This window comes from Phoca vitulina, unplaced genomic scaffold (genome assembly GCF_004348235.1).
Source record: "Phoca vitulina isolate PV1807 unplaced genomic scaffold, GSC_HSeal_1.0 scaffold20, whole genome shotgun sequence".
Classification (NCBI taxonomy): Eukaryota; Metazoa; Chordata; class Mammalia; order Carnivora; family Phocidae; genus Phoca; species Phoca vitulina.
The window spans coordinates 29,775,526-29,794,804 of NW_022589723.1; the positions used below are offsets into that span (position 1 = coordinate 29,775,526).

The 19,279-nt window shown below is 38.4% G+C and overlaps 1 protein-coding gene across 15 annotated transcripts in view; it reads right to left on the reverse strand.

Moving 5' to 3' along the window:
- Positions 1-18,623, reverse strand: part of HERC1 (HECT and RLD domain containing E3 ubiquitin protein ligase family member 1) — a 188,049-nt gene extending 169,426 nt beyond the window's left edge. For 11 of the 15 annotated variants that reach the window (XM_032417652.1, XM_032417642.1, XM_032417647.1 and 8 more), the window contains exon 1: positions 18,475-18,623. The gene's annotated coding sequence lies outside the window, so the exon portion shown is untranslated. Of the gene's footprint in view, positions 1-2,346; positions 2,442-18,441 lie in introns of all 15 variants that reach the window. The other 4 variants (XM_032417641.1, XM_032417638.1, XM_032417640.1 and 1 more) reach the window with 4 other exon arrangements.
- Between the last annotated feature and the right edge of the window lie 656 nt (positions 18,624-19,279).

The following is a 19,279-nucleotide window of genomic DNA, read 5'->3' on the forward strand; positions in this document are numbered from 1 at the left end:
AAGGAGACTCCCTGCCGAGCAGGGAGCCCGATGCCGGACTCGATCCCGGGACTCCAGGATCATGACCTGAGCCGAAGGCAGTCGCTTAACCAACTGAGCCACCCAGGTGCCCCCACTGTTAAAAATTTAAAAAAAATTTTTTAATGAAATACCTAGGCTCAAGTCTAACAAAACATGTAAAGGACCTAAATGCTGAAATTACAAGACACACAGATGAAAGATACCAAAGGAGATCTAAATAAATGGAGAGACATACCTTGTTCCTAGATTGGAAGACTAAATATACAAATATCAGTTCTCCTCCAAATTGATCTACAGACAAGCTTATTTTTTTTAAGATTTTATTTTTTAATTTTTTTTATGTAATCTCTACCCCCAACTTGGGGCTCAAACTCATGATCCGAGATGAAGAGTTGCATGCTCTATCGACTGAGCCAGCCAGCCACCCCTAGACAAGCTTATTTTAAAATTTATATAGAAAGGAGGGCGCCTGGGTGGCTCAGTTGGTTAAGCAACTGCCTTCGGCTCAGGTCATGATCCTGGAATCCCGGGATCGAGTCCCGCATCGGGCTCCCTGCTCGGCAGGGAGTCTGCTTCTACCCTCCTCCCTCTCATGCTCTCTGTCTCTCATTCTCTCTCTCAAATAAATAAATAAAAAAATCTTTAAAAAAAAAAAATAAAATAAAATAAAAAATAAAATTTATATAGAAAGGAAAAGTTTCTAGCATAGCTAAACTGTAAGCCTTACCATCAACTTAGAACCAACAAGAAAATACTGAGACATGTAAATAAAATATAACCCAATCCTCAAAAAGAAAAGTATTTTTAAAATAAGACCAACCCCAATATTTGCTTGGGCAAAGAGAGTGATTAACAAAGCAAATTACTAGGTGCTGTCAATAATACAGAAAGCAAGATTTGCTGAAGAATTGACTTCAGGTACAAAAATCTATTCCACAACACAACAGACTCCTTTCCTCTCCCTACCACTCCAAAAGTACAGATAATCAGAGATGGTTATATACACACCCACTCATACACACTAAAAGAGCACATATAATACAATGCTCCAGAAGAGCCGTGCTTTATTCTTCTTAATGCTTATCTGAACATTAAGGTCTGAGTTACTTATCTTTTGATCCAGTATAATGTAAAAATAAGTTTTTTTCCCCCAAATTCTACCATAAAATGAAGCTTTATAATATTCATTGCCTCCTTCAGCTAACCTAATCCCAAACGGGATTCGCCTAGCCTTTACTAAGAGGTCAGCTTTTAAAGTATGTGTGTGGTATAACTATACATCCCAATCTGCCCAAGATATTACCATTTTATGCCAGTCGTCCTGCACACACCCTTTTACTATGGTAGAGGCAAAAGACCAAGTACCTATGGATAGTCTCTTTTAAGAATACAGTATTTTGGGGTGCCTGGGTGGCTCAGTAGGTTAAGCGGCTGCCTTTGGCTTGGGTCAAGATCCCAGGGTCCTGGGATAGAGCCCCACGTTGGGCTCCCTGCTCGGCGGAGAGCCTGCTTCTCCCTCTCCCTCTGCCTGCCTCTCTGCCTGCTTGTGCTCTCTCTGTCAAATAAATAAATAAAATCTTAAAAAAAAAAAAATACGGTATTTCAAGTTATAAAACAATATGTAGAGAATTTTGAAAAAAACTCCCTATACGTATAAAAAGAGTTAGAAAAAAAATCTGGAGAACTACACATTAGAATTTAACAGTGGTTAATCTGCACAGGTGAACAGTTTTTACCTTTTGCTTTGTATTTCCCTATGCTGTCTAAAAATACTTTTTTTTTACAATTGCATATATTACCTTTCACATCTAGGAGAGAATTATTCCCACTCGTTAAAATGTAGCTTTCTTTCTGATCCAAATCCTCATTTCAAAAGCACACTCTACTCATAAATATATTTTATTCATCAAGAACTGAGGCAATGTGATATATATATGTATATACATATATGTACATACATTTATGTGTATATATATGCACATATATATGCACGTGCACACACATATATAGTGTGGAACACTTTAGCTTTTAAAATGCAGAAAATCTAACTTCAAGAGCCAGTCTTGCTGTGGAAAAATGTAGTACCTACCTCCCTTTCAGAGTTGTTTAGAGGATCAAACAAGAATCCATGTGAAAGTACTTTAATGCAATACACTAATGTGAACTATTATTACTACAAGCACATGAACAAACTATGTAAACTCGTATTTCATATATAAAGTAAGGGGGTCTTATTACGTGAGTTCCAATTCCCTTCTGGTATTAACAGTGTCCTCTTAGCTCAGCCTTCTACCTACATCTAATCTATCTCTTTGGGAGGTATACCTTTTTTATGGATAATCGTTCCCGGGTCTCCATGTTTCCTATCTTCACTAGGACAGAGCCAGCTCTCCACATTCTTCTCTTATGGCTCTGATTGCCTGAAAGTGAAAGAAAATATGTCTGTTCCCTCCAAAAGATGTTAAAATCTTATTTATATTTTATGATCTGCCATATGTTGCAATGTAGAGTAGTGGCTAGGCACATGAACCCTGGAGCCAGACTGCCTAGGTTCAGAACCAGGCTCTGCTGTGTCACCAACTCTGCAATGTAACCTTGAACAATTTATTTAATCTCTCTGTGCCTCAATTTGCTCATCTGTAAAACTGAGGTAACAACAGCACATCAGCGCATAAAGTTGTAAAACAGTTGTAAAAACAGTGCCTGACATATAGTAAATGTTATATATGACGTTAGTCCTTTTCTAATACTGCTTCTCTAAAAGTATAATGCTTATAGGCTAAGCTAAAACAAGCAACCAACATATGTCTCTCGCTTTTTTCTCACTGAAAAATGTCTTTTATTTACCTATCAAAATGTCTCCACTAACTGTAGTGAAGTCATCATCAGCCATTTTTCATTATTCTTTGTTCAAATCCTCTAAGCCAATATTTCCCAAAATTTGTTTCCTTCAGAAAATTTGTTTCACTAGTTCTTCAAGATGTTATGAGGTGGGAAAAAAAAGGTTCAGTGATCAAGTAAATTGGGAAAAGGCTGTGTTAATGTTAAACAGGTTTCTTTTACATATTAATATGCACTATTACATTCCAAGAGAGCATAAAATGCACAATGTTCACCAAGTTTATTTGACCCCAAAACCCTTTTGTCAAGGGGCCACATTGCTGCTCCAGATCTTTACAACCTTTAACACAAAATATTTTATGTTACATAAACTCAACATGTTTAAAACCTAATTCAAACACAAGGCCTGTTCTCAAATTCCTGCTGAGAAATCTGGCTCAAGAAACCAGTAATTGCTGCCCTGCACTAATCACTTTTGAAATTTCTGAATATGAACACTGACTTCTAAAAAGAACAGACACCAATGGCCAGCTAGCTACACATGCTAAGTCACAAGATATTATCTCATGATGGCATGTTAACTTATTTATTGGCCAAACATCCTTTAAACAAAGTCTAATTATTCAATATTCCTAAGTAGTCTCTGAATTTCCAATAATAAAGACTTGTACTCTTCCCTTAAAGGAATCCCACCACAGAACCTTGTCAATCATCCCAGAACCAGCTCAGGCATAAATACAATGCCCTATAAATATACAATCTACATTGCTGAAAAACTATCCAAAAGAACACCACTTAATACATGAAAAAGAAAAAAGAATTTCACTATTTTGCAATCCCTGATGAATTGATAAATCTAAACAATGATCATCAATAGCTGCTAACATCCAAAGAGATAATAAGACCTTATGTACCTCCTTATGTACACAAACCACTCTAATGAAGTACTCCTACAATAAGAACAAAACTCTGACAAATCTATCAATTTACAGGAAATCAGTGGACAGAATAACGTATTAAATGACATTACAGAAATGCAATCAGCAAAATGAGACTATGGGAAACTTCTCAGAGCAAACAACAGAGTCTCTTTTAACAAAAAACTATAAGGAAGAAAGAGAAAGATATATACACATACATATATATACGCACACATACAAGTATGTATGTAAAATAATCAGAAAAATATGAAACTGATTACATATTTGGTGATATAAAGAACTTGCTATAAATTTGTTTTGGTATGATAATGGTATTTTGCTTATTTTATGAAAAGAGAGAGACTCTTAGAAATCCAAACTGAAGGGCGCCTGGGTGGCTCAGTTGGTTAAGCGACTGCCTTTGGCTCAGGTCATGATCCTGGAGTCCCAGGATCGAGTCCCACATCAGGCTCTCTGCTCAGCGTGGAGTCTGCTTCTCCTCTGACCCTCTCTCCTCTCATGTTCTCTCTCTCTCTCTCAAATAAATAAAATCTTTAAAAAAAAAGAAAGAAAGAAATCCAAACTGAAATATCTGAAATTTACAAATCAAAAATGTCTATGCTTAGGATTCGGTTCAAAAGAGTCCAGGGATTGGGGGTGGGGTGGTAGTGAACAGAAATACAGAGGAAACAAGACTGCCTATAACTCCTGAAGCTCAATTATGAGTACATGGGAGCTCTTTATACTATTCTTTCTGTTTTATATTAACATGTTTAAAATACTTTGTGGGCGCCTAGGTGGCTCAGTTGGTTAAGCGACTGCCTTCGGCTCAGGTCATGATCCTGGAGTCCCTGGATCGAGTCCCGCATCGGGCTCCCTGCTCGGCAGGGAGTCTGCTTCTCCCTCTGACCCTCCCCCCTCTCATGTGCTTGCTCTCTCTCATTCTCTCTCTCTCAAATAAATAAATAAAAAATCTTTAAAAAAATAAAAAATAAAAAATAAAATACTTTGTAATAAAATGGTTTTTTTTAAATGCTATCTGGGAATTGAATTACCTGCCTAGGACTGCAAATAGTCTCTACATATTCCCACAATAGATTAATGCACAGTCAGGCATAAGTGAATATAAACTGTCCATGATCAAATTATATTTATAAAGTACTATAAGAAATCATTTGACATGAATTTCATTAATATTCAACATGCTAAACTCTCTTATATAATTACTGTTATTTGCAAGCCTGTTCCTATCTAACCAATTTATAGCTTTTTATGAAAAAAACAGTGTTTCAGTATACTTTTTTAGTTTTTATTTATTAAATAAAGCAACAGTCACAAAAAACTTGCAGACAATATTGCAGAGTCATCACTATCTTTCTAGTCCTAGTGGCCTATGGTACTTCTAGAATTTATCATCAGCAGACTTAATTGCATAAGTGCACCAGCTCACTGAGCTCCAAAAGAACAAGTTTTATCTTGTGTACAAAAACTCTTCCCTGCCTTCCTACTCTGAAATAAAGAGCCAAACCAACAGATGGCAGAACAAGAGGGAGGGGGTGGTGATAAGGAGGCAGTTATAAGAGAGCACCAGAGAAAAAGAAAATAACACTGAGAGCTGAAAGATATAAGAATTTAAGAATACAAAATATTCAGCAATTCCTTAGATTTTTGCAAAACAAAGTCACATTTTGTCAATCATCAACTACTTTAAAGTGAAGTGATTCTGTGAATTTGCATCTGACTTTAATAAAGAGTTTTGAAAAGTCCCTCTTAATATCTAAGACCAATTTAAGTTAACCAAAGCAATTCAAAATATTTCCAAAATAAACAAGAAAAAGAGGGGACCTACTGAACTTTTATCAGCATTTCATTACCGCTGTACATTCACATTAGCCTTTTCAGAAGCTACCAAACTGGTTTTTTTTTTACTTCAAAAAGGTAAAGCACTCTACCTCTATCCTAATCTAAAATACAATCAAAAAAAGCATCAACATTACTGCACCCTAACTGGTAGAAGGTTTTCATTAAAATATTAGTTTGAAAACATTACAATAGTGTTGCAATTAGAATTACAGCTTTAATCTAACTTATATTTCTTAAAAACAGCTAGGCTTTCAGTATAACATTAAGAACATGCCAATTACAACAGGCCACCTTTGCCCAATCATCATGCCAAGTTATCTTCTGCTTCCAGGTTAAGCAATTTATAATCACCTATTTAAGAGATCAAGCCCATTAACACCATACAATGCAAAAGTCCAGGGGCGCCTGGATGGCTCAGTCAGTTAAGCGTCTTCCTTCAGCTCGGGTCACAATCCCACGTAGGGCTCCCTGCTCAGCTCTGCTCACTCGTGCTCTCTTTCAAATAAATAAAACATTAAATAAACAACAACAACAATGCGGAAGTCCACCACTCACACTCTGGCAGTTGAGCAAAGAAATAGCAACCCCCTTTATGAATAGAGAACCTAATAAAAGAAGGTCTAGCAATTAGAGGTTATTCAAGGGCTCATTCCTCAAAGCTACCTCTGTGGTAGCTTGTCAAATATCAGAATACCTTCCCTGTCTATCTCACAGAGGTATTATGAAGATCAACTGAGAAAATGGTTACCAAAGTACTTTGCAAACTAGAAGCCATGTACACTACACAAATATGTATGTGTGTGTATACATAGGTGCACACACACACAAATATAAGTCATTACTATTTCACTACCTGATTGCACTCTAGACAGTCTGCAGACTAAACTTGCTCCTTAATATCATTAGGTTTCAAGGTCTACCAAGAAAAACTTCATATTCCAGGGCATAAAGATTCACTAATATTTACCTTTCTATAGCAATGTTCAATCCTTATACCAATTACTGTTTTCGTCTAACATCTATTCGCCCTCTTTGGCAGAACAGAACTAGAAACATTCTTTAAGAATTCAAAGCAACATGTGGCACCTAAATTCTGTCTGTCACAATGAGTTCCTCAACACCTATGTAGAATGGTCTTGCCCAAATATTAGTTGGGTAGGATTTTATTTTATTTTTCTTAAAGATTTATTTATTTGAGAGAGAAAGAGAGAGCAAGCGTGTGCATGCGTGCACATGGGGGGGGGGGTGGATCTTAAGCAGACTCCCTGCTGAGTGAGGAGCCCCGATGTGGGGTTCCATCTCATGACCCTGAGATCATGACCTGATACGAAATCAAGGAGTCTGATGCTCAATGGACTGAGCCACCCAAGCGCCCAGTGGGATAGGATTTTAGATCAACCAAAACCATCACATTGAGGTTCGCCACTTCCATACTCTGTCCCCAACAGTTTTTGCCAACACCTCCCTTTGTTACAGAATTCTAATCCACACTCCCACCACCTACTAGCTGTGTGATCTTGGGCAAGTTACTTAACCTCTCTGTACTTCCATTTCCTTCTCCGCAGAATAAACAGGTTAAATGTGGTTTAAATAATTAACAATTCAACCAGATTTAACCATGGTTTAAATAACAGATAAAAGTACTTTCAGAGAAAGACAATTATCATATGATCTCACTCAAATGTGGAATTTAAGAAACAAAACAGAGGATCACAGGGGAAGAGAGGAAAAAATAAAATAAGACGAAATCAGAGAGCGTTACAAACCATAAGAAACTCTTAATCATAGAAAACAAACAGGGTTGCTGGAGAGAAGGGGGTGGGGTAACAGGGTGATGGACATTAAGGAGGCCACATGATGTAATGAGCACTGGGTGTTATATAAGACTGATGAATCACTGACCTCTACGTCTGAAACCAATAATACATGTTAATTTATTTAATTTAAATAAAAAATAAACAAAAATAAATAATAAAAGTACTTAGAATAATACCTGGTGCACAGTAAACGTTCAATAAGTGTTACCCAGTATTATTCCTTTATATGTGCATCTGTCTACTCCATCACACCACCTTCACAAATTCCATAAATCTCTCCATCATTCTCCATCATTCCCTCTTTTTAAAAGAATGAACAATTTTGAGAAAACAGAAACTATGACCATATTACTGACAAGATTTCATTATATATGACTGGATACTTGTTTGTATAAGAAAGTTCAATGATACCTTCTATAAAAGACACTTTTGCTTTTCAATTATATTAACACATAGACAATATAATCTTTCTAGTTCTGTATTAGGTTATCCTATATTTCTAATACTATCAGTTAGCAAAGCTGCTTACTTGAATTGTATCACATAAAACTGCCCACTGGCCATGACCCAACAGTTTTACAGTAGAGTGACTAACACCAGGAAAGGTCTTAAAACATGGCAAAACTTAAAAGAGATTCTATAAACGTGGCTATATTAAGCTTAAAAGAAACCAAAACACTTGGACAACAATGTATACCCCCCCTGCAAAATCAAAATCAACAGACTTTAAATCAAGAGCTTAAAGTGAGGACAAATAGCTGGCCAGAGTTAAGAGGAAATATTACTATTCTATTAACATCACTACCATTATAATTAGAGAACAACCACAAGAGCTGAACTCCAAGTTAATTTTTTACATATTACTTAGCACATCCTATGCACAATTATATGCTCTTGATAATGTTATAAATTCTAAATCTTAGCATTTCACATGTGAGAACCCAACGCAAAAAAAATCACACTGTTTAATTGATTTAATAGTTCTCTTTCAGGGGTGCCTGGGTGGCTCAGTCGATTGAGCATATCAGACTCTTGATTTCAGCTCAGGTCATGATCTCAGGGTCGTGAGATCAAGCCCCACATCCAGCTCTGTGCTGGGCATGGAACCTGCTTGGGATCCTCTCTCTCTAAAATAAATCAATCAATCTTAAAAAAAAAAAAATAGTTCTCCGCCCCCACAAAACATTAAAAAGGTAGAATTATTTCATCTAATTTAGAGACAATTTTACTCCACAGTCAAGTTCCTAGAGCTGCATTCCTGGATTACTATGTACCATGGACTTTTAGAAGCACTGGAATGAATAAGACATATAGGTTCATGCTCTCATGGAGTTTACATTCTAGTGAGGAAGACAAATAATAAACAAGTAGACAAGTCAGTCATTAAATTTCAGGAAGCACAAGTGCAAAAAAAAAAGGCAAAAGAGACAAGGAGAGTGGAAGGGAGATGATCACTATTTTTTATAATGTGATGACTGACGATTTCTCTAAAGAGGTAAACTCTGAGAACTCTTCTTTAAGCAAACACTTGAATGATGTGAGGGAGGAAACAGTGCAAAGACCTGAGGGAAGAGCACTCCGAGCCAAGCAAGAACAAATACTAAGCCCTGAGAATGTACCTGTCGTGATCAAAGAATATAAGGAGTTCAGTGTAGCACAAGTGGAATGAACAGAGAGAGGTAGGCAGGGATTAACTACATCATGTAGTGCCTTTAAGCCAATACCAGGAATTTGGTTGTTATTTTAATTGTAGAAGGAAGTCACTGTAAAGTATTAAATAGAGGAGTGGCCTATCTGACTGACAGTTAAAAAGATCATTCTATCTACAAGTGGAGAACAGACTGTTAAGAGATCAAGTTGAGAAAGCAGGGAAACCAGTTAAGAGACTACTGTAATTATCTAAGCAGGAGATGATGGTAGTTTAGACCAAAGTTATAAGGAGGAGATGATATATGATCAGATTAGAAAGATATTCAAAAGATAAAGTCAAGAGGTTTTGCTATTGGGCTTGTTATAGGGTATGAAGAAAAGAGAAAAATCGCAACTGACACCTAGGCTTTTGGCCCGAGTGACTAGCTGAATGGTCCAGCCATTTACTAAGAGCTGATTCAGAGGAAATGATGAGCACAGAAATCACACCTTCTTTATTGTACAAATTTAGTTTGAGATGCCCATCAGAAGGTAAATGAAATATGAAATAAGCAGATGAACTCTAACACTGACCTCAGGAAAGATGTCTGGGCTGAAGACATAAATGTGGAAGTCAATCAGCATAGCGAGTTTTTAAAGTCACAAAAATAGATAAACGTAGACTGGAAAGATTTGTTTAATCCTCACATCAGCCCCATGATGTAGTAACTATTATTATTCTTACCCTTACAGATCAGAAAGGTAAGAGACTAAGACTTGTCCAACATCACTCTGCTAGCAAGTGGCTAAATTAGAAAAAAAAAAAAAAACAGATCTGACTACAATGACAATGACAATGACCTTTCTCAACTGAAGTTCATCATCTAAACCAGAGAACTTTGGGGCGCCTGGGTGGCTCAGTCGTTAAGTGTCTGCCTTCGGCTCAGGTCATGATCCCAGGGTCCTGGCATCGAGCCTCTCATCGGGCTCCCTGCTCAGTGGGAAGCCTGCTTCTCCCTCTCCCACTCCCCCTGCTTGTGTTCCCTCTCTCGCTGTGTCTCTCTCTGTCAAATAAATAAATAAAATATTTTTTAAAAATAAAAATAAATAAACCAGAGAACTTGAATATTGGAGTATCTTCTCAATTCTCCCAAGGATGGTACATACCTAATGCCATTCTAGATGCACTGGAGAGAACTTAATTCTTTACATACAGTGACTGTCCAAATGTCCTAGAGCATTTAGTTCTCTCATGGAACCCCAGCTGAGAAAAAAAAACTCTACTATTATTCTCTTCTACCACTACTACTACTACGACTACTACTACTACTACTACTACTACTACTACTGGGAATAGTACTACTACTACTAATACTAGGAATCCTTTAAAATGAGAAAGAGATTCACTGGTGAACAACGTTATGTTACCACTCTATGACTTTTCATGGCCTTCTCTTTGTAACCAGTAAAATCAAGTGTCATTTGGGGTTTTTATAGCAACAAAAGTAATTTTATTTTAAGACTACACAGACCTCTGCTGGTTCCATTCACAATCAGCACTCAGCATCTTTTCTTAAGAACACCAGTTCATCAGAAAACTACTAGAATGTAAGCTCCTCTGGTGCAAGATTTTTTGGTTTTTTGTATAGACCTGTCAAATCACTATGTTCTACACCTGAAACTAATGTAACATCATGTGCCAACTATACTTAATTGAAAAAAAAAAAAAGAATCTTTGTGTTTTCATTAATGTGTCCCCAGCACTTGGAAGAATATTCTTTCTGGGGAAAAAACCTCAATTTCCAGCTGGGCAGAACTTGTTACCTTGTAAGATGGGGATGTTTTTCATGTTGCCTTAGTATCTTGGTCCCACTAAAATCTGGTTAAGATTATCCTAATCCAGAACTGTAAACTCTCATTTCATCTTCCTTCAGATTAACCTTCTTTCTTATGGAAATATAAAAGGTTCCAGATACAGCCATTACTGGTCAAATAACTACCATACCATGATTTCAGTATGTACTGTGTGTCCTATTCAAAATAACTGGCATATACTGTGAACCAAAACTTTATCATACATACTCTGGAGAAAAGAATATTCTCCTTACAATTTCAGTTATCCTTTGTTAAACTCCAGAAGTATTTCAGAGCATGGGTATTATGAATCAATGCAGCAACTCCTATTAAATGTTTCAATGAGCAATCCTGGCTAGATCAGAAATGCATTCCAATTGATTTCACCTGCACATAATTACCTACAACTATCAGTGTAATATTAATGGACTATTTATTTCATTTTCAAGCTATAAGAACCTACCAACAACAGGCATTAAGTGCCCCTATACAACAGGTTCAGGGTACTGAAATGACTACAGAGCATTTTTAAAAATCAGTCACCTCTTGCAAAAAAAAAAAAAAAAAAAAAAATATATATATATATATATAGCACAACACATTCTCTGTTGGTGAGGTTATAGGGAAAACAGATGTTGTCATACATTACCAGTGGGAATGCAAATGAGTACACTTCTGTAATATCTAACACAACTACATACAGTAGTCCCCCCTTATCCAAAGGGGTTATGTTCCCAGACCCCCAGTGGATGTCTGAAATCGCAAATAGTACCAAATCATATATCATAGTATGTTGTTTCCTACACATACCTACCCATAATAAGGTTTAGTTTATAAATTAAGCAGAGTAAGAGATTAACAACAATAATAACAAAATAGGATAATTATAACAATATAACTAACCCTTGAACAATGCAGGGGTTGGGGGCACCAATACCCCATGCAGTTGAAAATCTGCATATAACTTTTGACTCTCCAAAAACTTAATTACTAAAAGCCTACTGTTGACCAGAAGCCTCACTGATAACATAAGCAGCCAATTAACATATATTTGGGACATTATATGCATTATATATTGTAATCTTTTTTTTTAAGATTTTATTTATTTATTTGACAGAGAGAGACACAGTGAGAGAGGGAACACAAGCAGGGGGAGTGGGAGAGGGAGAAGCAGGCTTCCTGTGGAGCGGGGAGCCCGATGCGGGGCTCGATCCCAGGACCCTGGGATCATGACCTGAGCCGAAGGCAGATGCTTAATGACTGAGCCACCCAGGCGCCCCTATATATTGTATTCTTACAATAAAGTAAGCTAGAGAAAAGAAAATCATAAGGAAGAGAAAATACATTTACAGTACTGCCTAGTGGACCTAGGCAGTTCAAACCCATGTTGTTCAAAGGTCAACTACATACTGTAATAAAAGTTATCTGAGGGGTGCCTGGCTGGCTCAGTCGATAGAGCATGAAACTCCTGATCTCAAGGTCGTGAGTTCAAGCCCCACTTTGGATGTGGAGCCTACTTTTTAAAAAAAAAGTTATGTGAATATGGTCTCTCAAAATATTTTATTGTACTCTACTCAATCTCATGATGATGTGAGATGATAAAATGCCTCTCACATGATGAGATCAAGTGAGGTGAATGACTTAGGCACTGTGATATAGCATTAGGCTACTACTGACCTTCTTGCTGACTATATTTCAGGAGGAGGATCATCTGTTTCTGGACCACTGCTGACCACCAGTAAGTGAAACCACAGAAAGAGAAACTGCAGACATAGAGGGAATCCTGCATGCTCAACTTCTGACCCAGCAATCCCACTTATAGAAATCTACCTTGAAGATACACCTCTAACAATACAAAAATACATATGCACAGGTCAGTTACCGCAATACTGTTTATAATTGCAAAATATAGGAAATTACCTAAATGTACATACATAGAAGAATGGTTGAATAAATTAGGATAAATCCCCAGAGTGGAATGCTGTACAGCTGTAAAAAAGAATGAAGAATATCTATTAAGAAGAATGAACTAATTTGGAGTGATTTCCAAGATATCCAGTGATTTCCAGAAGTAAAAAAAATAAAGTGCAAAAGAGTCTCTATAAGATGCTACTCTTCATATAAGAAAGAAAGGAAAAAGCAAACAGTTGGGCAGTTCCTCAGAAAGCTAAACACAGAGTTATCATACGACCCAGCAATTCCATGCCTAGGTTATATACCCAAGGAACTGAAAATATATGTCCACACAAAAACTTGTACATGAATGTTCATAGCAGTATTATTCACTATAGCCAAAAAATGGAAAACCAAATGTCCACCAAATGATGCATGCATGAATAAAATGTGATATATGCATATACTGGAGTATCACTCAGCCATAAAAAGGAATGGAGTACAGACAGATGCTACATGGATGAACACTGAAAAAATTATGCTAAGTGAAAGAAGCCAGACACAAAAGTCAACAGATTATATAATTTCATTTATATGAAATACTCAGAATAGACAAATTCATACAAACAGAAAGTAGATTAGTGGTTAACTGGGGCTAAGGAAGGTGGAATGGGAAATGACTGCTAATGGATATAGGGTTTCTTTCTGGAGTGGTGAAAATATTCTTGAATGAATTAGTGGTAATGGCTGCACAACCTTGTGGAAGGCAGCTATGCTCACCACTATACCACCAACGCTGCACAACCTTGTGAATACACAAAAAACCGATGAATTGTACACTTTAAAAGGGTAAGTTTTGTGGTATGTTAATTGTATCTCAATTAAAATTGCATGAGGAAAAAAAGAAAGGAATATAACAAAACACACACAATCTGTTCATTTGTGCAAAAGAAGTAATAGAAGGATAAACCAAAAAACTAAAGAGACTAGTTACCTAAAAGGCAAGGAAAACAGACGGGGGAAAAAGGCATGGAGGTGGGAATCAGGTAGTAGGAATAAGGAGTGACATTTCTGACTGTATCTTTTTATGTAGTAATGTTTAGTAATAGTAATGTTTCATATACCCAAATAAATAATCTAAATCAACCAGGATTGAGGGGTAACCCAAAATGGAATACAAAGAGTAAGAAAAGAACCAAACTGCATTACAGATGAATAACCTAACACTAAAAGTGTGGGGGGGAAAAAGAACTAACCTAAATAACTTTGGAAAATAATATTTTGACTAGATACCGTGAGGTTAAAGACAAAAAAAAAAAAAAAAAAAAGACTGTACGCTAATTACCAAATACGTTTCTCATAAGGGTAATGGGTTAGCAATCAGTAATTACTTGATGGGCATTATAAAAGTGAACAAGTGGGAGATGATCTATTATCTCTATGATCTATTGTCTACAGATAATGAGAGCCAGGTTTTCACTATTAGAAAAAAGTTACAAATAAGAAATGAGTAAAGGTTAGAATGAACCTTGTGGTGTTGGACTAGACTAGAAGCTATCAATATGAACTCATGGTTTTTAATATATAGAGAAAGATAAATATAGAAATAAATTGTGTGTGTGTGTGTGCGCACGCTCACTTATATGTGTGGGAGAGGTAGTATATACACCTGTATTTCCTAGCACTGTCCTCTGAGGGCTTAGAGGCAATGACACCCCAATGAGTACACCTCACATCCAGATCTTGATTTATATTCCATTCTCCAATAAAAAGAATCAGAGTTCCTTAGACAAGCTCTTGATTCCAGGACTGGTACAAGGAAAGATACAACATGAGTGAGAAATAGCCTATGATACCAGAATATAAATGCTCAAAAAAGACTGAAGGCCAACTTGAAAAGGCTCTTAATGGCCAAAGCTGGAACAATTTGAGCAATAAAAAAATACTATTGGGTTAAAAGATGTAGAATAAAACAAATACCCATGAGATTATAATTACATAAATAACTGAATAAACAAATGAGAAAGAGATATCTCTTCCTAACAGAAAAATTCCAATAATATGTTGGGAAAAAAAAAAAAGAGGAAAATATAAAATCACCATTAGGTAAACACCACAATAACTGTTGCAGACAAGATCTATCAACACATGCTAAAATCAGCAGGAGAAAGTTTGAGGAGAAACAGTGTATCTGCATAGTATCAAAGTTATATCCCCCAAGATATGTATCAAAAGGAAGAATAGTAACTTTACAGTAGAAAACAAAGCAGAGGCCACCTTAACAAAGTAATCAAGGTTAAAACATCACTAGCAATAAGACATATAAACACCATGTACCCTCTAAAATGATGCACAAAGGACACATCATTTGTGGTTTTCTTGCAAACATACATAACTTAAATCTAATCATGAGAAAAACATCAGACAAACCCAAAATGAGAAAAATTCTACAAATTTGACAGTACTCATCAAAAATGTCAAGATCATGAAAGACAAGGAAAAACTGAGGAACTATCGCAGATTGGAGGAGACGAGGAAAATACCACAACTAAATGCAATGAATTAGGTTGTGGAACAGAAAAAAGGACATTAGGGGTAAAACTAGTGAAACTGCAATAAAGTCTGTAGTTTAGTTAATAGCATTATACCAAAGCTAAGTTCCTGTTTTTGATCATTGTACTATGGTTATGTAAATTGTCAACATCAGGAGATGATGTAGGAAGAATATTATATAGGAACTCTCTGTACTATCTTTGCAACATTTCTCTAAGTCTAACATTATTTCAAAATAAACAGTTAAAAGTAAATAAAATCCATCAATTGATCATCTTACCCAACTGTCATATTTCCTTGCTCAGGGATCTCATCTGTAATTTAATATTCTGATTAATTTAGAGGGCCCAGTAAGTGACAGCAGAAAAAACTAAAATCATAAAAATCATATTTGGCATCTAAAAAGTAAATTAGCTACTTTATGTTCCCTTATACTTTTTTTTAGTCAAAAAAATTTGCTAGCTGTTGTGATTTTACTGGCTTTGCAAACTTCTTTTTTAAGTGATGTGACCAATTTGTTGTTTTCAACATCATGATAATCTGCAGTATGTGCCCATAACAACACATTTCATTTGTCTGTTAAGCCAAAGTTTTATTTACAATTAAAAAAATTATCTTTAACAGGTTATAGTAAGTTGTTTACTTATCATTACATAGTTGTCCAAGTATAAAATTCAAAATTTGTTTTCACAAGTCAATTTGCTTTTATCCTAACATGAACTTCTCTCCACGCACCAAACCACAAGGTCTTCATTATTGTTATTTTACTGAAAATCTGAATTTTTAAAAGATCAACTGTTCAATGTATCAAGTCTCTCTTTTTTTTTTTAATACTAAGGAGGAGGAATTTTGTCTTTTTTGGGAAAAAAAATGCTTGAGGGCGCCTGGGTGGCTCAGTCAGTTAAGCGTCTGCCTCCAGCTCAGGTCATGATCCCAGAGTCCTGGGATCGAGCCCCACATCGGGCTCCCTGCTCCATGAGAAGCCTGCTTCTCCCTCTCCCACTCCCCCTGCTTGTGTTCCCTCTCTTGCTGTGTCTCTGTCAAATAAATAAATAAAATTTAAAAAAAAAGAAATGCTCGAGACATCAGAATTCGATTGCTATTTATTATTTACATCCTCTAATAACCAATCCAGCCCAATCAAGAACACAGTCTTTGAAATTCCTTTAATCAAATAGGATTTGCAGAAAATGTTTATATTAATAGACTAAGTGACCCATTTACATTTGCTTTCTCCTCATGCACCACCAGGATTCCTGCATTGGGAGTGGAATACATGACCAGCAAATGAATGGGTAAGTGTCACATGTAAACAGCATGACTAGAAATTTAAGAAGCAAAGTGATAACAGAATCTTAGGAAAAGCAAAATTCATAAAAGTTCAGAATTACAAAAGGCCTTAATAGGTCATTTAATCCATTCCAATGACAACCCCAGACAAATGACACTATCCTAATTTTTTAAAGCTGCCAGATTTCCAACCTCCCTAGATGTTTCATTCTGCCATATAATCCTGTCATATAATTTGGGAGAAATATTACAAGACTATTCTTTGCCCTACCTAATGCTTTCTTTTCTCAAATAATACATTTTAACTCACTTCCAAGACAAAACCCATGTATAGGTGCATTATATGTGTGTGTACATACAGACACCTAGGCCACTCAATTTTGCTTGTAAAAACTCACACCATAGAAACCTACATAATCAAAGGCATGTATCCATCCCATCCCAATCACAAAGGCACTATAACAAACAGTGTCACATAACGATTTTGGTCTAAAAATAACCAATAGAAATCAATGTTATAAAACCTTGAGGTAAACAGGTTTCTTCCCACTGTGAGTAATCATAGTTTGCCTTCCACAAACACTGCTCCTTTTCAGCGCCCACCACAGGAAAAACTGTAAAAACACTCATGTACTACATCCAAGCAGATAATAATTTTTTAACTTTTGATTTTTAAAACCATTTATCTAACAATCATTTTGGAGGAGAGTCCAATGAAAGAGCTAGAGATGACAGAGTACAGCCAGTGATAATGAACAAGTAACCAGTTTTAATCAAGTGGGCCAAAATGACTCAAATAAAACAAATCATTTTGAAACATATATAGAATAGGGGAAGTCCCAATCAATGATGAGCCAAGGACAATCTGAAAAAACTAAGTGTCTGTTAGGAAACACACCAAAATGGTAACCATGAAATGCTATCTCTGAAAATGGAATTACAAGAACGAGTTAGTTCAGATTTGGTATTCCTATAATTCTAATTATCCATATTTTCTACAGAACTATAGACATTATTTTAAAATTAAGGCAAACTGTGTCCCTGCTCACAGCTCTCTGCGTTGGACAGCATGTCTTTTATATAACCTCCTGGGAAAGGTGGTAGCAGTTCCGGTGCTCGAGTCTCCCAAGAACCTACCACCCATCACAGAAAAGGTTTCACCATGTTCCCTGGGACAGCTCTTGTCATCATCATCCTCATCTCACCCACAGACTAAACAATGCATCCCATCTCCCCTCCTGGTAGCACAGGCTTTATAAATTGTTATTTTACCGAGGCGGGAGATTTGGAGAAAGGTTTGCCTGATGATGAGCTGCCCCCATCCAAAAGCAGAGGAAAGGAGAAAGACACGTCGTCCCAACCTCCACCCCTCAAAAGGCGGCCGGCGACGGGAGCGGCGGGGAGGCACTGGGGTCGCAGCTCTCCCGAAAGAGAGTCGGGCCGCTGTCCCCCGATCCTAGCCCCGGCCGGGGGGAGGGGCCCTAGTTAGCGGATAAAGGGGTGGGGGAGAAGGTCAGAGACCCGACTCCCGAGGGGCAAGTACAGCAAGCCGCCGGAGGGGCGGGTCCCTCTACCCCTTCGGGCGAGCTCTGTAAGCGCTCGGGCTGCGAGAGGCCTCTGAGGCCGGGACCCTGCACCGCGCCGGGAAGCTTCCCTCAGGCCTCTGCCTGCCGCCCACCGGGGACCCCGGCGGCCCCCGGCTCGGCCGCGGCCCGAGAACAGCCCCGGCCGGCCTTGCCCAGCCCGCGGGGCGCACGCACAGGCGGCCAGGAGGGCAGAAGAAGAGGCGTTACCGTACGCGGCCCCGGAGCTGGCGAGGGTGGGGCGCGGCTCCGGCGACCCGAGCCCGGCTCGGCAGCGGCTGCGGCGGCCGCGTCCTTTATTTTTGCTGCAGCAGCGGCGACTTGTCAAAGGGGAAGACGTAAGAGGCGGTGGCAGCGGCGGCAAGCAAGTCTCGCGAGATTTTGGCGGAACTCTCGCGCAGTCTTGACCGCTCGCCCCGCCCCCCCAGGCCCTGCGCGGGAGGCCAGAAAGGCTGGGGGAGGAGCGCCAGAGCGGGGTTGCGGGAGGAGGGGAAAAGGGAAGGAGATTTAATGGCGGGGGCGGGGGGGGGGGGGGGAGGTAGTGTTGACAGGTTCTGGGGATGACCCGCCACCGCGCTGTCCTCTCCTTTCAGCCTTTGCGGAGTCCAGACAGCCCCGTCCGTCCACAGGGGCCGGACTCCGCTTATGAGGCACAATTGGAGACGTTTCACAAAGGCCGGTGAGGAGTTAGGGGCCATCCAGGGCTCCCCGTTTTCCCCGTAGTGGGCGAGGAAGACCCCACCGCCCGCAGTCCTGATGCTGCGAAAGGAAGCGACGCGTGGAAAAGCTGGCAGCAGAGGCGGGGCGGCCACACCCCTTTATATCGGACGCTCGCCGGCGGCTCTGCGCTCTTTATCTCCCTTCACACCCGGCCCTAGACCTCTGGCTGGTGAAGTACAATCATATAAAAGCGTTTCACTTGACACACTTCTATCTTACTCATGTCTTTGCGCTGCAGGACTGCTAGAACCCTGCAGGTGCTGGGGCCTGCCACCCCTCTTGAGGAACACCAAGG